This window comes from Oncorhynchus masou, chromosome 9 (genome assembly GCF_036934945.1).
Source record: "Oncorhynchus masou masou isolate Uvic2021 chromosome 9, UVic_Omas_1.1, whole genome shotgun sequence".
NCBI classification, from domain to species: Eukaryota; Metazoa; Chordata; class Actinopteri; order Salmoniformes; family Salmonidae; genus Oncorhynchus; species Oncorhynchus masou.
Window position 1 is genome coordinate 28374334 of NC_088220.1, and position 24740 is coordinate 28399073.

A 24740-nucleotide genomic window follows, 5' to 3' on the forward strand; every position below is an offset into this window, starting at 1 on the left:
CCATCACCAATTGTTATCATCTCTAGGTGTAGTAATAACTACACCATCACCACTGTTATCATCTCTAGGTGTAGTAATAACTACACCATCACCACTGTTATCATCTCTGGGTGTGGTAATAACTACTCCATCACCATTGTTATCATCTCTGGGTGTAGTAATATTTATACATCACCACTGTTATCATCTCTAGGTGTGGTAATAACTACACCTTCACCACTATTATAATCTCTAGGTGTAGTAATAACTACACCATCACCACTGTTATCATCTCTAGGTGTAGTAATAACTACATCATCACCAATGTTATCATCTCTAGGTGTAGTAATAGCTACACCATCACCACTAGTAGAGTAGTAATAAGCTATTAATTGATATATTTCACACTGACACCCCTCATCAATGACGGGTTCTGTCCTGAAGGTGGCAGTATTGAAAGGGTCTTTCGGCCGCATGGCTGCACTTGAGAGGCCTAAAGTAAACACCCAGAAGTGCTTCACAACACCCTCTGTGAAACCATCTTTCTTCTCATTGTTGTCATAATCCTTGCAACATGATTTTGTTATTACTGTCCTTTTCAGCATCACTGTCATCCTCATCTTCCTCATCGTTGTCGTCATCATTGTAAATCTTACCCAGAACCCCCTCCCCCCACGTGAGATGGGATAATAGCTAGGAATGGAAGGCAGGGAAAGACAGGAAGGAAGGTGAAGGAGAAAAAAGAGTGGCGCCTGACCGCCTGTACTCCTCAGTGAGGATACTGAGAACATGAATCAATGTTCATAATGTGTGTGTGTGTGTGTGTGTTCAGACTGACCTGAACTTCAGGGCACATTCCAGCAAATCATTCAGTACAAGGTCACTTCACTGGGAGAAATATCAGAATCTCCCTAATATCAGCCAAGACTGTGTGTGTGTGTGTGTGTGTGTGTGTGTGTGTGTGTGTGGAGAACCCCTGCCAAAGGGTTAGTGAGACAGATGATTGACGGCATACACTTTCACATGACTCCTCCAGTCTAACCCCTCCCATTCCCATATTCATTCTCCCTGCCCCCACCACCCCCTACCTTACCCCCATTCTCCCAGCCTTTTATATGTGTGTGTGTATGTTTGTGTGTGTGTGAGTGTATGCTTGAGTGCCCGTGTGTGTGTGTGTGTGTGTGTGTGTGTGTGTGTGTGTGTGTGTGTGTGTGTGTGTGTGTGTGTGTGTGTGTGTGTGTGTGTGTGTGTGTGTGTGTGTGTGTGTGTAAAGTGGGCTCCTTAATGACCCACAGGGTAATTAGGTAATTAGCTTCCTTAAAGCATAAGAAGTCATCAACAAGGATTAACACATAAACAGGTTGTTGTGTCGGTCAGCTCCCTGAGGCCAAAACATGAATCGCGAAGAAGAAGGAAAATACGCAAGGAGGAGGAAAAACTCAATCGTGATAGAAACAGTTTGCTAAAATTATTCATTTTGCTCCATGTTTATGTTTTCATCACACTACACTCCTTCATATTCTCTCTCTCTCTCCACTTTTCTCTCCCCTCAGTACCTGACATTGTGGCTCTATGCTGAATGAGTCACACCTCTGTTAAAACCATCAGAGAAAGAGAGGAAGGGTCAATGGCAGAGGTAGGAAGAAAAAAGCAGGAGAGTATGACAGAGAGAGAAAAGAGTGAAAAAGTGAGAGAGAGAGAGAGAGAGAGAGAGAGGAGAGAGAGAGGAGAGAGAGGAGAGAGAGAGAGAGAGAGAGAGAGAGAGAGGAGAGAGAGAGGAGAGAGAGGAGAGAGAGAGAGAGAGAGAGAGAGAGAGAGAGAGAGAGAGAGAGAGGGAAGGAGGGAGGGAGCCTCCGGGGAGAGAGGAGAGCAGAGTGCATTTAACTTTGTGACTCCAGTAGTCAGTGTGTGCATGTCAGTAACATTTAGACTTTAGGCAACAACACTCTCCACACACTCCGCGCATCACACATACACACACACTGCAATCAGGCACGCACATTGAGTGGAGGGAAAGCAAGGCTGCAGCCCTACATCCCTGCATCAGCCTCTCCCACCCTCCCCAGTGGTTGCCACTGGATACCACACAAACACTGCCTCTTGGGTAACACATAGTCAGCAGAGGACGTACACAGGTCACACACACTCCCCTTTGCAGTGTGTGTGTGTGTATGTGTGTGTGTGTGTGTGTGTGTGTGTGTGTGTGTGTGTGTGTGTGTGTGTGTGTGTGTGTGTGTGTGTGTGTGCGTGCGTGCGTAGGAGGTAAATTGTCTGTTCGAATTCTTATTTGAGTAACATATGAAAACAGTTCCACTGACTATGCACAAAACGTACAGACAAAGCAGAGCTATTTTCTGATGTTTTGTCAAAGGAGGATTTTTGTTTAGTTGTAAATCCCTGAGAGACAGGGAAATAGCCAGATGAGAGAGAGAGAGAGAGAGAGAGAGAGAGGAGAGAGAGAGAGAGAGAGAGAGAGAGAGAGAGAGAGAGAGAGAGAGGAGAGAGAGAGAGAGAGAAAGAGAGAGAGAGAGCGAGCGAGAGGGAGGTAGAGAGAGAGGTAGAGAGAGAGAGGGAGGGAGAGAGAGAGAGGTAGAGAGAGAGGGAGGGAGAGAGAGAGAGGGAGTGAGAGGGAGAGAGAAAGATAGAGAGAGGGAGTGAGAGGGAGAGAGAGAAAGGTAGAGAGAGGGAGTGAGAGGTAGAGAGGAGAGAGAGAGAGAGAGAGAGAGAGAGAGAGAGAGAGAGAGAGAGAGAGAGAGAGGAGAGAAGGAGAGAGAGAGAGAGGAGAGGGAGGAGAGAGAGGAGAGAGAGGAGAGAGAGAGAGAGAGAGAGAGAGAGAGAGAGAGAGAGAGAGAGAGAGAGAGAGAGAGGAGAGAGAGAGAGGAGAGTGAGGAGAGAGAGAGAGAGAGAGAGAGAGAGAGAGAGGAGAGAGGAGAGAGAGGAGAGAGAGAGAGAGAGAGAGAGAGAGAGAGAGAGAGAGAGAGAGAGAGAGAGAGAGAGAGAGAGAGAGAGAGAGAGAGAGAGAGGAGAGAGAGAGAGGAGAGAGAGATGGATGAGTCCTCCAGATGCAATAATCAAATCAAAGGAGAAGAGAGGGATGGAGGGGAGGGGGGTGCTCTCAGTGAGTTTTTTCTATAATGTGATACTGTATGATGACCTCATCCTTGACCTCTGACCTCGGCGTGTTTGTCACAGTGGTTTGTTTAACGAGCATGTGTTTTACGAGCCCTGGGACATAGTGAAATATGGCTTGAGATGTCTGCATGTTGCCTGTCATCAGGCTGTGGGTTTGTACACTACATTTCTGTGGCGGGGTCAAATTGTCCCTGACATGTCTCTGACTGAAATGGGCTTCCTACTGCTGACAGATGACAGCAATCACTCATTCAGTCAGTCAGTCAGTCAGTCAGTCAATCAATCGAATAGATCTGGATTTGTTTATCATTGCGTCAGCATGATGCATTAGTCTTTAGAGAATCCATCCAGTACAGGACCAACACGGTACACAACATCTAGCCACAACACAAGCCTTTTTGCTGGGAGTCAACCCTAATTCCAGCCCCAGGCCTGGCAACATGACAGGCCTCTGTCTGTCCATAAGTACCCCGCGTTCTCAAGCCTTACTGATAGCCACCCACAAACCTTTTGTCTTTTACTCAGAACTCCAGCAGAGAATGACCAAAAGCCTTAGAACCAGTCCACTCCAAAGCCCTGTTTTTAAAAACAAGTATGGGATGGGGTCAGAAAACAATTACGGTCAAAAATCACTAATATGTCACAGACACAGTCTCTCTCTCTCTTTCTCCCTTTCATTTCAAACCCCTGTAATTACAAACAGTCCTCTACAGCTGAAACAATGATAATGATGGAGAGAGTGGTGTGTGTGTGTTTTCATCAAAGCAGCGTTGCCGATGATGGGAGCAGAGAAATGTGTGGAGGACAGAGAGGATTAACACCATCTGGGCATGGAGCCCCGCAAGTGAGAGAATGGTGTGTGTGCTGTGTGAGAGAGAGAAAGTGCGTGAGAGAGAGAGAGAGAGAGTGTGTGTGTGTGTGTGTGTGTATTCACATGTGTGTGTATGTGCATGTATACATATGTTGATTTCTGACTTGATAGATACAATCCATCACACAGCTGCTCTGGTGAGAGTAATGAACTAAATGAAAAGTAAATAGAAGACAGACAGTAAATAGAGTAAATAGAAGACAGACAGACAGACAGACAGACAGACAGACAGACAGACAGACAGACAGACAGACAGACAGACAGACAGACAGGTTGTGTAGAGGTACAGTACATGTGGAACATATGTGTGTGTGTAGGTCTGCGCTCTGTGCGTGTGTGTGTGTGTATGCAAGTGCACATGCGTGTGGGTGCGTGTGTATGGGTGGATGGGTGCGTGTGTGTGTGTCCGAGGCGTAGTGTAGTGTACTGGCTAGTTGTGTGAGGAGCTCAAAGCGCTGAACGTCGTCATCAGAGCTGTCATGGAGCCAAACACTAATCACACTCAGATCACCTACACACTCACGCCAAGTCAGAGCACCAGTCACCGAGCACCGTGTGTGCATGCTGTGTTTGAGGGAGCAAGTGAGACAGAGAAATAGAGAGGTAGAAAGAGAAAGAGAGAGAAATGCATAATGAGTGTACATGCATGACCCTGAAACGTGTGTGTGTAGCAGAAACACATGTGTGTCTAGAGAAATGTGTGTCGTTTCAAAGTGTGTGTGTGTACTCTTTCTTTCTCCATCTCTCAATGTCATTCTTCTATCCCACCCCTCTATTTTCCATTTGGACATGCAGCTCTTAGTGGGGAGGCAGTGAAATATTAAACTACAGAAATGGGCTTGTTTCTGCACTTTGGCTATATCAAAAACAACCCTTGCCCTCGCTCCTCCCCAGACCCAACACACACACTTTCTCACACTCAAAAGCAGACTAAACACACAGTACACACAGGTCGGCACATTCACACACTGTGGAATATAAACACCTACATGCTCTCACGGGTCTGGTGATAGGGGTTCTAGAATGTTACAACAAGGACTCTCGGAACCCTGGGGGCCAAGATGCCTCTGTGACATCACCGACCGCCCTCCAGTATCTCCCTCTACTCCACTACTATAGCCCTTCACCTAACCACCTCCTCACCTCAACAGCCAGTTGACAATCCAAATGACTTAGTGATAGGGTGTAGACAACCTGAAGTACTGCAGAGTTAACACACTGTCAAATGCCATGCAATGAGCACCTCAACAAGGGACCGATGGAAGTAACGTGTGTGTGTGTGTGTGTGTGTGTGTGTGTGTGTGTGTGTGTGTGTGTGTGTGTGTGTGTGTGTGTGTGAGGGCTACCCTGCTCAGGGTATTGACTGAATTGTTTCCATATGTGTCTTAACGCAGAGCTCTGGGCGCGTTGGTGGGGGGTGGGGGCCGTTCAGGTTTCACTGCACCGTGCAACACATCTGGGCTAAAAGAGAGAGAGAGAGAGAAAGAGCTGAAGTAGAGTTCCCACGACCAAACAACACACACACACACACCTCGGCAATCAGCATACACACACAGGGCAGCAATGATCTCAACAAACAACAACCAATAACCTAAGAGCACACACAATAACCACCAGCACACATATATTCTAGATCTTACACACGTTGGATATGCATGCCTTAAGCTACACAAGCCACACTTATGCAAGTGTTGTACATTGTATCACGCTCTGTTACTTTACCACTCCCGGTGCTCTCGCTTTCTCTCATCATCATCACACACACACCCCTACTTCTCTGGCACAGCTGTCCTGAGTGTTGCGGGCACACGGGCGTTTTACTGGCACGACACATGGAAGGAAAATCTGAATGTGTTCTCACTAATCATTCCCCTATTTCACCCAGAGAGAGAGAGAGAAAGAGAGGGAAAGAGAGCGAAAGAGAGAGACAGGGAGACAGGAGGCAGAGGAGTGGAAGAGTAGAGGACGAGAGGACAGAGGGGTCAGGTGGTGGAAGCTGAGAGAAGGAGGGATAGTGACAAATAAGAGAAAGAGGAGGAAACAAGGTGAGTGGTGACTGGATAGAGAGAGAGAGAACGTGGGAGAACGATGAGATGGGATAAAACCCATAAAGTTTTCATTGCCAGCAGGTTTATCCATGTTGAAAGAGAGAGAGAGAAAGAGAGAGAGAGAGAAAGAGAGAGAGACAGAGACAGAGTGAGACAGAGATAGAGAGAGAGAGAGCGAGACAGAGAGAGAAAGAGAGAGAGAAAGAGAGAGAGAGAGAGCGAGAGAGAGAGAAAGAGAGAGAGACAGAGCGAGACAGAGAGAGAGAGAGAGAGAGAGAGAGAGAGAGAGAGAGAAAAAGAGAGAGCGAGAGAGACAGAGACAGAGAGAGAGAGAGAGAGAGAGAGAGAGAGGGAGAGAGAAAGAGAGAGAGAGAGAGAGAGAGAGAGAGAGAGAGAGAGAGAGAGACAGAGCGAGACAGAGAGAGAAAGAGAGAGAGAGAGAGAGAGAGAGAGAGAAAGAGGGGGAGAGAGACAGAGCGAGACAAAGAGAGAAAGAGAGAGAGACAGAGCGAGACAGAGAGAGAAAGAGAGAGAGAGAGTAGAAGATGGGGAGAGAGACAGAGATAGAGAGAACAGACTGAATCTGTCCAGAGCCCCAAATATAATTTCCACAACAATCAGAGAGGAGAGAAGAGAGGATGACAAGAACTAGAAGAGGAGGTAGAGAAAAAGAGGGAGAGGAAGAAAATGCTAATTGTCTGCAGTTGGGCATGTCAGGCCCTAGATTAAAGACAGAGGACATGGAGAGAGAGAGGAGAGAGGGAGGAGAGGAATGAGAGGGGGAAGGAGGGAAGGAGGAGAGGGGGGAAGGAGGGAAGGAGGAGAGGAGCGAGGAGGGAAGGAGGAGAGGGGGGAAGGAGGGAAGGAGGAGAGGGGGGAAGGAGGGAAGGAGGAGAGGGGGGAAGGAGGGAAGGAGGAGAGGGGGGAGGAGGGAAGGAGGAGAGGGAGGAGTGCAGTGAAAAGAAGAGGTTGGCCTGCATGAATGGATGGATGGATTGATAGAAGAGGACAAACGGGATGAATGAGAGCCATGTATGATGGCGTCAGTATGATGTGTCCTATGCAGGGAGGTGCTCTTATCTTTCAGCTGTCCTCTTTGTACTGCACCATCCTCCTCCCTCTCTATGTCCCATCCCCTCTCATTAGCTCTTCCCCCTCTCTCTCCTTCACTCCCCTCTCCCTCCTTCTCTCCCCTCTTTCTCCTTCTCTCTCTCCCCTCTCCCCTCTCCCCTCTCTCTCCTTCTCTATCTCCTTTCTCTCTGCTTCTCGCTCTCCCTTGTCTCTCCTCTCCCCTCTCTGTCCTTATCTCCCACCTAACCGTCCCTCTCTCTCCTTCTCTCGCCTTCTCTCTCCTGCTCTCTCCTCACTCTATGACTTTAGCTTAGCTAGAGTTGTTTCGGACCTGCTTGTGTCAGATGCAGAGCAAAGCTAAAATGTCACACAAGAACATGTTTCCAATAGAAAAGCTTAGCCTTGTGCTAACATTTGCTGGAGTCAAACATGGTGAAAGCTGGCCCTTGGTTAACCAACTATATGCTTTGGTTGAATGCATGTTTGGGCAGTAACGGACTACAAAAAAAACTGTAATTACACTACCAGCTAAGATATTGTAATCAGATGACAGATACTTTGAAAAAACTAGATGATTACTTGCACGATTACTATTAAAATTCATATGCGAAAAAAATACTTTGACACCTTTCTGTTTTATCAATGGCATTCAAATCAACATCGGAAAAAGGTGCAAGTTTAAGTTCCACCTGAGAGAGTCTGACCACAAGTCAGAGACCACTATGATGACACACCGAATGCGTTTGATGTAGGCTAGCTACGATGCAAGCCTTGTCTTCCAATGGTGCGACTGCCGTCGTCATCCAAGATTCTATGAAAAACTCGAATAAACACTTGGAAGTAAGGCCGGCAGCGGTGGTGTAGACTACAGACCACATGGATATCACTTATGTCTATTATTGACATCTACATAGCAATTACTGCATGTGAATCACACTGTTGCACTCTTCATTATTTGTGCCTTACGGATTGTGGTTGTTGATGATGGCTGTTAAAATGTATACAATGCCTTCAGAAAGTATTCCAAAATGTCAAAGAGGAACTGAGTATGACTAAGTGTTTACAAATGTATAACAAATGAAAAGCTGAAATGTCTTGAGTCAATGAGTGTTCAACCCCTTTGTCATGCCAAGACTAAATAAGTTCATGATTGAAAATGTGCTTCACAAGTCACATAATAAGTTGCATGGACTCAGTCTGTGTGCAATAATATTGTTGAACATAAATTTGTAAAGACTTCCTCATCTCTGTACCCCACACATCCAATTATCTGTAAGGTCCAACAGTCGAGCAGTGAATTTCAAACACAGAATCAACCACAAAGACCAGAGTGGTTTTCCAATGCCTCGTAAAGAAGGGCACCTATAAAATAAAATAAAGCACCCATTAAATATCCATTTGAGCATGGGCTTTTAATTACACTTTGGATGGTGTATCAATACACCCAGCCACTACAAAGATACAGGCGTCCTTCCTAACTCAGTAGCCGGAGAGGAAGGAAACCGCTCAAGGATTTCTTGAGGCTTTAAAACAGTTATAGAGTATAATGGCTGTGATAAGAGAACTGCGGATGAATCAACAATATTGTAGTTACTCCACAATACTAACCTAAATGACAGAGTGAGAAGAAGGAAGCCCACACAGATGACAAAATATTCCAAAACATGTATCTTGTTTGCAACAAATCACTAATCTTAAACTGCATACAATGTGGTAAAGAAAATGACTTTATATCCTGAATGCAAAGTGTTGTGTTTGGGGAAAATCCAACGTTACACATCCCTGAGTACCTCACTTCATATTTTCAAGCATGGTGGTGAGTGCATCATGTTATGGGTATGCTTGTCATTGGCAAGGACTAGGGAGTTGTTTAGGATAAAAATAAACGGAATAGAGCTAAGCACAGGCAAAATCTAGAGGAAAACCTGGTTCAGTCTGCTTTCCAACAGACACAGGGAGACAAATTAACTTTTCAGCAGGGCAATAACCTAAAACACAAGGCCAAATTTACACTGGAGTTGTTAACCTGGATGAATGTTCCTGAGTGGCTTAGTTACAGTTTTGACTTAAATTGGCTTGAAAATCTATGGCAAGACTTGAAAATGGCTGTCTAGAAATGGTCAACAACCAACTTGACAAAGCTTGAAGAATTTTAAAAAGGATCATGTGCAAATATTGTACAACCCAGGTGTGCAAAGCTCTTAGAGACTTACCCAGAAATACTCCCAGCTGTAATCGAAGCCAAATGTGATTCTAACATGTATTGGCTCAGGGGTGTGACTTATGTAAATGAGATGTTTCTGTATTTCAAAACATTCCTAAAAACAGATGCGTGTAGATGGGTGAGAAAAATTGAATCAATTTACAAAATGTTGAATTCAGGCTGTAACAACAAAATGTGGACCAAGTCAAGGGGTATCACTTTCCGAAGGCGCCACGGGCCTATTTGTATGGTCGAATTGAAGAAGTGCTAAGCTGCCTATCAGTCATTGTTTACGTGACCTGTGGACAGAGAAAACTGCGCTCTTGCAACAGCTGTTCGTATCCCAGCCTATGGAATACAGGTTTGATGGAGTTCCTCCCTTGTAAACATCTCCATGATTTTGTGCTCCAAACACACTGGAAAAACTACTTTAATTCAAGACCACAAGTAGGGCTTTTATTGCTCAACATAATTAGTGCTGATTCTAAATATTTTTCCAAAGGCCTAACGGACATGCTTAAACTTGTGCAGCTTTGATAGACTTCAACAGCTGCACATTATGGAGACATGAACGTGTCAACGACAGTCATTGAGTTTTCTAATTCTATAGTGACACCAACAAAAAGGTAAACAATAGGCCTATAGAAAATGCAGCATATGGCATTTATTTTTCATATCATGCAAAATAGCACTTTTCAGTAGTGCTCAAAGCATGCCATTTCACGAGAACAGCATTTGTTTTTCAACCATGTTTTGAATCAATGGGCCAAGGTAAAACAATTAGACTCATCTATATTTACAAGTCCTATTCCTCAAGATCAAGGGGTATTTCATTACAACAGTATGAGCCTCCTGAGTGACTCAGCAGTCTAAGGCACTGCAATGCCGTACTTGAGGTGTCACTACAGAAGCGGGTTCAATCCCAGGCTGTGTCATAACCGGGAGTCCCATAGAACTGCGCACAATTGTCCCAGCGTCATCTGGGTTACGGGAGGGTTTGGCTGGGGGGGGGGTTACTTGGATCATTGTGCTCTTGTGGTGGGCCGGGCGCCTATCCGGTCCTCAGTTGAATTGTGTTTCCTCCAACATGTTGGTGTGGTTTGGCAGGTCATGTTTTGGAGGACGCATGACTCAACCTTCTCCTCTCCCGAGCCCGTGGGGAGTTGCAGTGCTGAGACAAGATCGTATATGGGTGGAAAGACATACAGTTGACGTCGGAAGTTTAGATACACTTAGGTTGGAGTCATTAAAACTCGTTTTTCAACCACTCTACAAATTTCGTGTTAGCAAACTATAGTTTTGGCAAGTCAGTTAGGATATCTACTTTGTGCATGACAAAAGGAATTTTTCCAACAATTGTTTACAGATAGATTATTTAACTTATAATTCATTATATCACAATTCCAGTGTGTCAGAAGTTTACATACACTAAGTTGACTGTGCCTTTAAACAGCTTGGTAAGTTCCAGAAAATAATGTCATGGCTTTAGAAGCTTCTGATAGGCTAATTGACATCATTTGAGTCAATTGAAGGTGTACCTGTGGATGTATTTCCAGGCCTACCTACAAACTCACTGTCTTGTTGCTTGACATCATGGGAAAATCTAAAGAAATCAGCCAAGACCTCAGAAACAAATTGTAGACCTCCACAAGTCTGGTTCATCCTTGGAAGCAATTTCTAAACGCCTGAAGGTACCACGTTCATCTGTACAATCAACAGTACGCAAGTATAAACACCATGGGACCACGCAGCCGTCATACCAGTCAGGAAGGAGACGCGTTCTGTCTCCTAGAGATGAACGTACTTTGGTGAGAAAAGTGCAAATCAATCCCAGAACTATAGCAAAGGACCTTGTGAAGATGCTGGAGGAAACAGGTACAAAAGTATCTATATCCATAGTAAAACGAGTCCTATATCGACATAACCTGAAAGGCCACTCAGGAAGGAAGAAGCCATTGCTCCAAAACCACCATAAAAAAGCCAGACTACGGTTTGCAAATGCACATCTTACTTTTTGGAGAAATGTCTTCTGGTTTTATGAAACAAAAATAGAACTGTTTGGCCATAATGACCATTGTTAAGTTTGGAGGAAAAAGGGGGAAGCTTGCAAGCCGAAGAACACCATCCCAACCGTGAAGAATGGGGGTGGCAGCATCATGTTGTGGGGGTGCTTTGCTGCAGGAGGGACTGGTGCACTTCACAAAATAGAATACTACATGAGGTAGGAAAGTTATGTGGATATATTGAAGCAACATCTCAAGACATTAGTCAGGAAGCTAAAGTTTGGTCGCAAATTGGTCTTCCAAATGGACAATGAGCCCAAGTATAATTCCAAAGTTGTGACAAAATGACTTAAGGACAACAAAGTCAAGGTATTGGAGTGGCCATCTCTAAGCCCTGACCTCAATCATATCAAATTTTGTTTAGGCAGAACTGAAAAAGCATGTGCGAGTAAGGCGGCCTACAAACCCGACTCAGTTATACCAGCTCTGTCAGGAGTAATGGGCCAAAATTCACCCAACTTATTGTGGGAAGCTTGTGGAAGGCTACCTGAAACGTTTGACACAAGTTAAACAATTTAAATGCAATGCTACCAAATACTAATTGAGTAAACTTTTGTCATGAAGTTGACCTCTTTGGACACCGTGAACACATCCCCCTACCTCGGCACCATCTCTCTCTGTCTCCTACAACCAGGCTGCTGTGGTCAGAGAGGTCATAAATTCCTAGGGAAGATCCTGCCTCATGGCCAGACAGTATAGAGAGCGAGCGAGTGAGTGTCATAGAGAGAACAAAGGAATTTCTTCCACCTCACAGAACTGGAGGTCTGAACAACATTTATGTTCTGGAGAACGTATAAAAGGTCGGTGAAGAATCCAGCTACGAACTGGTCCGTTTGGTACAATTTTGTGAAACTCATGAGAGTCAATACGGCCACATTACCATAACGCTGTTTATATAATAGCCTCAGATATGAGGTTTACATCTAATTGTTGTAGAAGATGAATGATTGAGGATGATACTGTTTGTGAAATGGTGTAATGTGATTTTGGATTGTTTAATGAAGGAAACTCCAAATCCCTTTGGAGTTTAACTAAATCAGAGGACCGCCCATGAGCACAGTTATGGTCTGGCATCCTGGGACAGGCCCTTTTCTGCTCTTCCGAATAAAACCCCCACCCAGGTTTTCTATCACCAGACCATGTTTCCCTCAATTACGAGAGGACAAAGGTTGCAGACCGGCTTACCTCGATAACGAGAGGGCCAGGTTTGAGTAGATGGCTGAATCTTTTAACCATACCACGTGGTAAAACTCTTAGACTATCGATACCGACAGAATAAGAACAAGTCTTTGATATTAATTACTAGTCTGCAGCTAGGAATTCGGTATCATTGAACGAGAAGACCGACAACCACCGAAACATCTATTCTATAACGACATGAATGAATGTCACTCTGAACTATCCATTCTAAGAGAGAGAGAGAGAGAGAGACGGACAGACTCTCCAACAGAAACAAACTTTTCAACAGAGACCCCGACGACACACTGAGCGATTGATTGCAATTGTTCCCGATTGACTGAGCGTTCATGTGCAAAGGATTAGGATTGTTATAATTATCAACTGTGTGTTGTCTTCTCAGTTGACCCCCACATCCCTTTTTGCACACCAAGCAGCAATGCCGGTTTAGCCCACTAGGGAAACTCCGTTATCGTTTCCTTGTAACTATCTACTGTTTGTTTATGCATTTCTGTGAATTACTTAGTTAGTTAGTAAATAAATGATTTTAAGACAATTGATGTATGGATGACTCATAGTGAAGACTGGGTTTGTGCAGATAACCAACAATTTACAACGTGTGGAATAAGACTAACATGAGGTAAAATAAATAATTCATTAATTAAGAAGACTACTTGATCAGATATTAAAATATCTGAAAAGTTGTAATAGGAAAATTATAACTTTGTAATCTGAGTATTTTCCTTGGTGCCCCGACTTTCTATTTAATTACATTTGCCTGATTAGTTAATCACGAAATGCTAATTACAGAGAATCTTTGATAAATGATAGTGAATGATAGTAAAGACACGAAACTTCTGACCCACTGGGAATGTGATGAAAGAAATCAAAGCTGAAATAAATCATTCTCTCTACTATTATTCTGACATTAAAATAAAGTGGTGATCCTAACTGACCTAAGACAGGGAATCTTTATAAGGATTAAATGTCAGAAATTGCGAAAAACTGAGTTTAAATGTATTTGGCTAAGGTGTATGCAAACTTCCGACTTCAACTGTATATTTACAATTAATAGGTATGACTGTAAATCTGACAGACATGGTTATTTTATGGAAATATATAGCCTACTCATTTTATTATCTTTATTGAAGTACAAAGCCATGGGTTACTATCCTACATTACCCATAATGCAAAATGCAACATCTATTTATGGCCAGCTATGTAAATGTTGATCTATCGTTGATCCAGTCTTCTTCTAATTCCTCTTAAGGTGAAAGTAATCTAAAAGTAACTTTAAAAGGATAGGAGATACCTAGTTAAAAGTAATGTGATTACGTTACTTTTAGGCCATCCAAAAGTTACGTCACTGATTACAATTTTGGAAAGGTAACTAGTAACTGTAACGGATTACATTTATAAAGTAACCTAGGCAACCCTGGTACAGGGCACTTGGTAAATGCCCTGTATATTTGGGAAATATTAAAGCCTCTGCCTTGCTCTCTCTCTCTCCCCCCTCCTCCTCCTCCTCTGAACGATGTCTCCAGGCAGATACCACATGTGTGTTTTGTTAAATATATTACCGTTGCGCAAGAATCTGAGGCAAAAGCAACAACACTTGCTATTTTGTTTATCAAAGTTAAGAATCTATTAAATTGTGGTGGGTTGTCTGAAATGTTATTTACCCCTAAGAAACAATGAAATCCAAAGTGAAACATCATTCTCCCATGTGGGCCACAGACAGAGAGAGGTGACACTGTTTACCTGTTGTTTAACTTTTGAAAGTGATTTATAAGTGAAGTTACCATGATCATCATTCTGCTTCTGGATCAGTGACAGGCTGTATTACAGAAAGTAGGCCATGTTGAGTTGTTGTATGGGAGATCTGTTTAGAGTCTACCCACTGTGGATTTTTGTCTTTAGGCGATTTAGCACAGCTCTGGTTTACAAATGTTTAGTGTTCGCTGTTGCACACTGTTTCATTTCTCATTTAGTCACATAGTCCCAGATCCCAGAGCCCTGATCTGAGGCCCTTTGGCTCGTCTGGTCTGGTCTGGAGAGGACCTGCGGATGACCCCATTGCCTGGGACACACACAGACACATAGAACACACACACACAACATAGAAAGAACACACACACAGACAGAACACACACGCAGACTCAAAGACTGGCAGAAGGAACACACCTAGTAATTCCACTAATCCACGAATCCACACATTGACATGCATAATGCTCACTCAGTCATATATCAACTACCAAAAGTAATATCGCAAATAAAAAATATCAGACAACCGCCCCCCTCCCCCACCCACCCCCACACAGCAGTACACACATAAACGCTTAGTAAACATACACTTCCTACCCAGTCACACACACACACACACCAGTGGTCTAGGCTTCAGTACAGAGACCTCTTTAGTCTCAAAGCTGTCTGTGACACTTAGTGTAAGCACCAGTAAAGAAGAGGTTTTTGACAGCCGGGGGTAACACACACATGCTGAGATGAGTACAGAGCAGCAGACCTGAGTAGGCTGTATTTCTGCCCTGCTCCCATTTCTCATGTTCCGTCTGCCTGTCTGAGGAAGAACCTGGGGGAAAACAATGCCCAACGCAATACACTCCTCACTACTCTCCTCTTTCTGTCTCTCTCTCACGCTCTCAATATGTCCCTTACCTCCCTCCCTCCCTCCCTCCCTCCCTCACTCCCTTTCCTGTGCTGGTGGTGTGTGGTTGACCATCAGCCAGGACGACAAGTGCAAGCCTGCAGTGCCAGCCAAACTGCCTCTCCGCCCATATTACACGGGACAGTCCCAATTACCCTGTGGCCAACCAAAGCATTTCCTGGGTTGGCTCTGGTGACGTGTATCCCCTTTCCTGTGGTGAGTGGCGGTGTCATTAGCCGCTTGTTTTACTGCAACCCTAAGAACGCGCTGTCAGCCGTATTCCACGCCACGGGAACACTACTGCAACGCTGCAATAACATCTCCTCGCCGTGATGGATGACGCGAAAACGTTGGTGCTTGAAGGAATGAAATGTGACGTGGCGCCGTCAGAACATCAAAGTAGGTCAATGTCAAGCAGCATTCTCCCCTGTTCATCTAGAAATGACACTTAACGCCACAGCAACATTAAGAGGAGGAAACAGGTGTGCAGTAAAATGGCCACATGATCCTGACCTTTAACCCTGACCACCCAAGGTTTACAGTAATAGGCCTGGGCAGACTCTGCTTGAATATCTGGGTTAGAAGGTAAGTAGGTTATTGTATCGGGAGAGTTAGAGCTGGTGACACAGGTAGATAAGACAATCTGTGATTCAGAGAGGTACAGACCGTGTATGTGTGTGTGTGTGTGTGTGTGTGTGTGTGTGTGTGTGTGTGTGTGTGTGTGTGTGTGTGTGTGTGTGTGTGTGTGTGTGTGTGTGTGTGTGTGTGTGTGTGTGTGTGTGTGTGTGTGTGTGTGTGTGTGGAGAACCCCTGCCAAAGGGTTAGTGAGACAGATGATTGACGGCATACACTTTCACATGACTCCTCCAGTCTAACCTCTCCCATTCCCATATTCATTCTCCCTGCCCCCTCCACCCCCTACCTTACCCCCATTCTCAGGGAGAGGAGAAAGACAGGGAGAAGACAGGGAGAGGAGAAAGACAGAGAGAAGACAGGGGGAGAGAAGTCTGCTAAATGACTTAAATGTAAATGTTAAATGTAAAATGTAGAGAAGACAGGGAGAGGAGAAAGACAGAGAGAAGACAGGGAGAGGAGAAAGACAGGGAGTAGACATGGAGTGGAGAAAGACAGGGAGAAGACAGGGAGAGGAGAAAGACAGAGAAGAAAGGGAGAGGAGAAAGACAGGGAGAAGACAGGGAGAGGAGAAAGACAGAGAGAAGAAAGGGAGAGGAGAAAGACAGAGAGAAGACAGGGAGAGGAGAAAGACAGGGAGAAGACAGGGAGAGAAAGAGAAAGAAGAAAGAGAGGAGAAAGACAGAGAGAAGAAAGGGAAGGAGACAGGGAGAAGACAGGGAGAGGAGAAAGACAGAGAGAAGAAAGGGAGAGGAGAAAGACAGAGAGAAGAAAGGGAGAGGAGAAAGACAGGGAGAAGACAGGGAGAGGAGAAAGACAGGCAGAAGACAGGGAGAGGAGAAAGACAGGGAGAAGACAGGGAGAGGAGAAAGACAGAGAAGACAGGGAGAGGAGAAAGACAGGGAGAAGACAGGGGGAGGAGAAAGACAGGGAGAGGAGAAAGACAGAGAAGACAGGGAGAGGAGAAAGACAGGGAGAAGACAGGGGGAGGAGAAAGACAGGGAGAGGAGAAAGACAGAGAAGACAGGGAGAGGAGAAAGACAGGGAGAAGACAGGGGGAGGAGAAAGACAGAGAAGACAGGGGGAGGAGAAAGACAGGGAAAGACAGGGAGAGGAGAAAGACAGGGAGAAGACAGGGGGAGGGAGAAAGACAGGGAAAAGACAGGGGGAGGAGAAAGACAGAGAAGACAGGGAGAGGAGAAAGACAGGGAGAAGACAGGGGGAGGAGAAAGACAGAGAAGACAGGGAGAGGAGAAAGACAGAGAAGACAGGGAGAGGAGAAAGACAGAGAAGACAGGGGGAGGAGAAAGACAGGGAGAGGAGAAAGACAGGGAGAAGACAAGGAGAGGAGAAAGACAGAGAAGACAGGGAGAGGAGAAAGACAGAGAAGACAGGGAGAGGAGAAAGACAGGGAAAGGAGAAAGACAGAGAAGACAGGGAGAGGAGAAAGACAGGGAGAAGACAGGGGGAGGAGAAAGACAGAGAAGACAGGGAGAAGACAGGGGAGAAGAGAAGGAATTTAGGATTGACGCACAGAGCGGGTGGGAGGAGAGGGAGGGGATGAAGGGGTCTGACGAGGGAAAGAAAGGCAGAAAGAAGGGAGGAGTGATGTAATGGATGAGAAGAGCGAGGGATTAGCTCTGTGACAGAGATGAAGGGATGCTCTTGTGTTACTCTTTCTCCTTCACTCCCTTCATCATCGTCAGAGAAAGGGAGTGTCATCGGGATCTGTGGTGTATCGCAGCTGTGTGTGTGTGTATGTGCATTTCAAAGCATGTTTATGTGCTTGTATGTAATTATGTATTGTATTTATTCATACTTGGGATGTCAATGTGTGTAGTGATGTGCCAAAATGTGTGTGTATGTGTATTGGCCATCTGGTGCTGCTATGCTGCTCAGCCAGCACTCTAATAGCTCCAATAAGCCTGTGGTGTGCATCTTCACACACACACACACACACACACACACACACACACACACACACACACACACACACACACACACACACACACACACACACACACACACACACACACACACACACACACACACACACACACACACACACACACACACACACACACACACGCTCCAGTCGCTGTTATTCTTCTCCAGGAGAAAGAGGCCGAAAAACGACAATTTATTTACTTTGAGCTCCGGGGCTGTGGTAACACGCCTGCCAGTACCAGACGAGGACAGAAACAGAGAGAGGGAGAAGGACAGAAAGAGAGAGAGAGAGAGAGCAGAGTACAAAGTAAGGATAATGGGAGAGGTAGATGAAGGGACAATGGGAGGGGCGGAAGGTGAGAGAGAAGTTGTTGGTGGTTGTAGTATGGTTGTGGCGTGGTTGTGGTTGTGGGTTGCGGTCGGCTGGTCTGGTCTAGGTTGGGTTGGGTTGGGTTGGGAAGTGTATTCCGTTCTGCCAGACTGGCTGTCCTCAGTAGCTCTCAGTGGCTGAGTTTGTCTGTCTGGTTAATAAAGCTGGTTACTGGAGCTTTTCAAAGGCTTGAAGAGAGTGTACTGTACTGGAGGTGAGAGGACATCAGTGTGTCTCACCTACCACTCTCTTGTTCCATTCTTCTGTCTCTCTCTCACACGCATGTACGCACACACGCAAACGCACACACGCACACACACGTGTTGTGCGTCGTCCTCTCTCCCTGTCAGTCTCTCCCTTCCCTGCATGCCAAGGTTCTATCCCTCAGTTCCTCCCTCAGTTCCTCCCTCAGTTCCTCCCTCTGTCTCTCCCTCAGTTCCTCCCTCTGTCTCTCCCTCAGTTCCTCCCTCTGTCTCTCCCTCAGTTCCTCCCTCAGTTCCTCCCTCTGTCTCTCCCTCAGTTCCTCCCTCAGTTCCTCCCTCTGTCTCTCCCTCAGTTCCTCCCTCTGTCTCTCCCTCAGTTCCTCCCTCTGTCTCTCCCTCAGTTCCTCCCTCAGTTCCTCCCTCTGTCTCTCCCTCAGTTCCTCCCTCTGTCTCTCCCTCAGTTCCTCGCTCTGTCTCTCCCTCAGTTCCTCCCTCTGTCTCTCCCTCAGTTCCTCCCTCTGTCTCTCCCTCAGTTCCTCCCTCAGTTCCTCCCTCTGTCTCTCCCTCTGTCTCTCCCTCTGTCTCTCCCTCAGTTCCTCCCTCTGTCTCTCCCTCAGTTCCTCCCTCTGTCTCTCCCTCAGTTCCTCCATCTGTCTCTCCCTCAGTTCCTCCTCAGTTCCTCCCTCTGTCTCTCCCTCAGTTCTCCCTCTGTCTCTCCCTCAGTTCCTCCTCTGTCTCTCCCTCAGTTCCTCCCTCTGTCTCCCCTCAGTTTCTCCCTCAGTTCCTCCCTCAGTTCCTCCCTCTGTCTCTCCCTCAGTTCCTCCCTCTGTCTCTCCCTCAGTTCCTCCATCAGTTCCTCCCTCTGTCTCTCCCTCAGTTCCTCCCTCTGTCTCTCCCTCAGTTCCTCCCTCTGTCTCTCCCTCAGTTCCTCCCTCTGTCTCTCCCTCCCTCTGTTCTCCCTCCTCTCCCTCTCCCTCTGTCTCTCCCTCAGTTCCTCCCTCTGTCTCTCCCTCCTCCCTCAGTTCCTCCCTCAGTTCCTCCCTCTGTCTCTCCCTCAGTTCCTCCTCTGTCTCTCCCTCAGTTCCTCCCTCTGTCTCTCCCTCAGTTCCTCCCCTCTGTCTCTCCCTCAGTTCCTCCCTCTGTCTCTCCCTCAGTTCCCCTCTGTCTCTCCCTCTGTCTCCCCTCAGTTCCTCCCTCTCCCTCAGTTCCTCCTCTGTCTCTCCCTCAGTTCCTCCCTCTGTCTCTCCCTCAGTTCCTCCCTCTGTCTCTCCCTCAGTTCCTCCCTCTGTCTCTCCCTCAGTTCCTCCCTCTGTCTCTCCCTCAGTTCCTCCCTCTGTCTCTCCCTCAGTTCCTCCCTCTGTCTCTCCCTCAGTTCCTCCCTCTGTCTCTCCCTCAGTCTCTCCCTCTGTCTCTCCCTCTGTCTCTCCCTCAGTCCTCCCTCTGTCTCTCCCTCAGTTCCTCCCTCTGTCTCTCCCTCAGTTCCTCCCTCTGTCTCTCCCTCAGTTCCTCCCTCTGTCTCTCCCTCTGTCTCTCCCTCTGTCTCTCCCTCTGTCTCTCCCTCAGTTCCTCCCTCTGTCTCTCCCTCAGTTCCTCCCTCTGTCTCTCCCTCAGTTCCTCCCTCTGTCTCTCCCTCAGTTCCTCCCTCTGTCTCTCCCTCAGTCTCCCTCTGTTCTCCCTCTGTCTCTCTCCTCTCCTCTGTCTCTCCCTCAGTTCCTCCCTCTGTCTCTCCCTCAGTTCCCCCCTCTGTCTCTCCCTCAGTTTCTCCCTGTCTCTCCCTCAGTTCCTCCCTCTGTCTCTCCCTCTGTCTCTCCCTCAGTTCCTCCCTCTGTTCTATTCCCTCTGTCTCTCTCTCTGTCTCCCTCTGTCTCTCCCTCTGTCTCTCCCTCTGTGTCTCCCTCTGTGTCTCCCTCTGTGTCTCTCCCTCTGTCTGTCTCCCTCTGTCTGTCTCCCCCTCTGTCTCCCCCTCTGTCTCCCCCTCTGTCTCCCCCTCTGTCTCTCCCTCTGTGTCTCCCTCTGTGTCTCTCCCTCTGCCTGTCTCCCTCTGTCTGTCTCCCCTCTGTCTCCCCCTCTGTCTGTCTCCCTCTGTCTGTCTCCCTCTGTCTGTCTCCCTCTGTCTGTCTCCTTCTGTCTGTCTCCCTCTGTCTGTCTCCCTCTGTCTGTCTCCCCCTCTGTCTGTCTCCCTCTGTCTGTCTCCCTCTGTCTGTCTCCCTCTGTCTCCCCCTCTGTCTCCCCCTCTGTCTCTCCCTCTGTCTCTCCCTCTGTGTCTCCCTCTGTGTCTCTCCCTCTGTCTGTCTCCCTCTGTCTGTCTCCCTCTGTCTCCCCCTCTGTCTCCACTCCTCTGTTGTCTCCCATTGTGTCTGTCTCCCAAGTCTCATATCCCCTGTCTGTCTCCCTCAGAGGGAGAAGGGACAGTCTCCCCCAGAGGGGAGGAGGGACAGAGGGAGCTGTCTCTCCCTCTGTCTCTCTCTCTGTCTCCCCCTCTGTCTGTCTCCCTCTGTCTGTCTCTCCCTCTGTCTCCCTCCAACACTCCTCTGTTAATCTATTCCAGAGCATTGTGATCACATGGAAAAAAACATAGCAAGTGCACATATTACCCCCAAGCCAAGAGTAAAAAAAACACAGAGGGAGAAGGGACAGAGGGGAGGAGGGACAGAGGGGAGGAGGGACAGAGGGGAGCGGGTACGAAATAAACTGTTTATTCAAAGCCAGTGCTGGTCCCTTTTGTTGTGGTGAGGACCTGTCTTTTATTAGCAGTCTGAACTGTCTTCAAAGCCTGGAAAGATTGAAGACATGCCAACAGACGGGTGCATACAATACAGAGGAGAGGGAGGGAAGAGAGGGAGAGAGGGGTCAGGGGAGAGAGGGGACAGAGGGAGGGAGGGAGGGAAGAGAGGGAGAGAGGGGTCAGGGGGAGAGAGGGGAGGGAGGGAGGGAGGGAGGGGGAGGGAGGGAGGGAGGGAGGGAGGGAGGGAGGGAGAGAGAGGGAGGGAGGGAGGGAGGGAGGGAGGGAGGGGTCAGGGGAGGGAGGGAGGGAGGGAGGGAGGGAGAGGGAGAGAGGACAGAGGGAGGGAGGGAGGGGTCAGAGGGAGAGGATAGGGGGAGGGGGAGAGAGGTAGAGGACAGAGGGAGGGAGGGAAGAGAGGGAGAGGACAGAGGGAGGGAGGGAAGAGAGGGAGAGAGGGGTCAGGGGGAGAGAGGGGACAGAGGGAGGGAGGGGGAGGGAGGGGGAGAGGAGGGGAGAGAGGGACAGGGGGAGGGGACTTAGGGGGGAGGGGACAGGAGGAGAGAAGGGACAGGGGGAGAGAGGGGGACAGGGGACAAGGGGAGAGAGGGGACAGGGGGAGGGAGAGTCAGGGGAGAGAGGGGACAGGGGGAGAGGTCAGAGGGGACAGGAGGAGAGAGGGGACAGGGGGAGGGGACTTAGGGAGAGGTCAGGGGAGAGAGGGGACAGGGGGAGGGGACTTAGGGGGAGAAGGGGTACAGGGGGAGAAGTCAGGGGAGAGAGGGGACAGGGGAGAGGTCAGGGGTAGAGAGGGGACAGGGGACAGGGGAGAGAGGTGACAGGGGGAGAGGTCAGGGGGAGAGGGACAGGGGAGAGGTCAGGGGAGAGAGGGGACAGGGGGAGGGGGAGAGAGGGGACAGGGGGAGGGGACTTAGGGAGAGAGGGGACAGGGGAGAAGTCAGGGGGAGAGAGGGGACAGGGGGAGAGGTCAGGGGGAGAGAGGGGACAGGGGGAGAGGTCAGGGGGAGAGAGGGGACAGGGGAGAGGTCAGGGGGAGAGAGAGGTCAGGGGGAGAGAGGCTACAGGGGGAGGGGACTTAGGGAGAGAGGGGACAGGGAGAGAGAGGGTACAGGGGGAGGGGACTTAGGGAGAGAGGGTACAGGGAGAGAGGACTTAGGGGAGAGGGTGGGGGACTTAGGGAGAGAGGGGACAGGGGGAGAGGACTTAGGGAGAGAGGGTACAGGGGGAGTGGATTTAGGGAGAGAGGGGACAGGGGGAGAAGTCAGGGGGATGAAAGGGGACAGGGGGAGAGGACTTAGGGAGAGAGGGTACAGGGGAGTGGACTCATGGAGAGAGGGGACAGGGGGAGAGGTCAGGGGGATGAGAGAGGACAGGGGGAGAAGTCAAGGGGATGAGAGAGGACAGGGGGAGAGGTCAGGGGGATGAGGGGGACAGGGGAGGGATCAGGGGGAGGGATCAGGGGGAGAGAGTAGACAGGGGAGAGAGGGGACAGAGGGATCGCGGGGACGGGATAGAAGGGATAGACATGACTGAACGATGAATGGGGTGGAAGAGGGAGAGGAGTGAAGCGGGGACAGGGGGATAAGGGTTGGGGAAGATGTATGGTTGTGAACATGGACACAGATAAGGGTTGGGGTAGATGCATGGTTGGGAACATGGACACAGATAAGGGTTGGGGTAGATGTATGGTTGGGAACATGGACACAGATAAGGGTTGGGGTAGATGCATGGTTGGGAACATGGACACAGATAAGGGTTGGGGTAGATGCATGGTTGGGAACATGGACACAGATAAGGGTTGGGGTAGATGCATGGTTGGGAACATGGACACAGATAAGAGTTGGGGTAGATGTATGGATGGGAACATGGACACAGATAAGGGTTGGGGTAGATGTATGGTTGGGAAGATGGACACAGATAAGGGTTGGGGTATATGCATGGTTGGGAACATGGGACAATACCAGTAAGGACACAGATAAGGGTTGGGGTAAATGTATGGTTGGGAACATGGGACAACACCAGTAAGGACACAGATAAGGTTTGGGGTAGATGTATGGTTGGGAACATGGGACAATACCAGTAAGGACACAGATAAGGGTTGGGGTAGATGTGGGAACATGGGACAATTGGGAACATGGGACAATACCAGTAAGGACACAGATAAGGGTTGGGGTAGATGTATGGATGGGAACATGGACAGTAAGGACACAGATAAGGGTTGGGGTAGATGCATGGTTGGGAACATGGGACAATACCAGTAAGGACACAGATAAGGGTTGGGGTAGATGTGGTTGGGAACATGACAATACCAGTAAGGACACAGATAAGGGTTGGGGTAGATGTGGTTGGGAACATGGACACAGATAACAGACAACAGATAAGGGTTGGGGTAGATGTATGGTTGGGAACATGGACAATACCAGTAAGGACACAGATAAGGGTTGGGGTAGATGCCATGGGACAATACCAGTAAGGACACAGATAAGGGTTGGGGTAGATGTATGGTTGGGAACATGGGACAACACCAGTAAGGACACAGATAAGGGTTGGGGTAGATGTATGGTTGGGAACATGGGACAGATAAGGGTTGGGGTAGATGCATGGTTGGGAACATGGGACAATACCAGTAAGGACAGATAAGGGTTGGGGTAGATGCATGGTTGGGAACATGGGACAATACCAGTAAGGACACAGATAAGGGTTGGGGTAACATGGTTGGGAACATGGACAGTACCAGTAAGGACACAGATAAGGGTTGGGGTAGATGCATGGTTGGGACACAGATAAGGGTTGGGGTAGATGTATGGTTGGGAACATGGGACAATACCAGTAAGGACACAGATAAGGGTTGGGGTAGATGTATGGTTGGGAACATGGGACAGTACCAGTAAGGACACAGATAAGGGTTGGGGTAGATGCATGGTTGGGAACATGGGACAGTACCAGTAAGGACACAGATAAGGGTTGGGGTAGATGTATGGTTGGGAACATGGGACAATACCAGTAAGGACACAGATAAGGGTTGGGGTAGATGCATGGTTGGGAACATGGGACAGTACCAGTAAGGACACAGATAAGGGTTGGGGTAGATGTATGGTTGGGAACATGGGACAATACCAGAAAGGACACAGATAAGGGTTGGGGTAGATGTATGGTTGGGAACATGGGACAATACCAGTAAGGACACAGATAAGGGTTGGGGTAGATGTATGGTTGGGAACATGGGACAATACCAGTAAGGACACAGATAAGGTTTGGGGTATATGTATGATTGGGAACATGGGACAATACCAGCAAGGACACAGATAAGGGTTGGGGTAGATGCATGGTTGGGAACATGGGACAGTACCAGTAAGGACACAGATAAGGGTTGGGGTAGATGTATGGTTGGGAACATGGGACAATACCAGTAAGGACAGTAAGGACACAGATAAGGGTTGGGGTAGATGCATGGTTGGGAACACAGATAAGGGTTGGGGTAGATGCATGGTTGGGAACATACAATACCAGTAAGGACACAGATAAGGGTTGGGGTAGATGCATGGTTGGGAACATGGGACAGTACCAGTAAGGACACAGATAAGGGTTGGGGTAGATGTATGGTTGGGAACATGGGACAGTACCAGTAAGGACACAGAT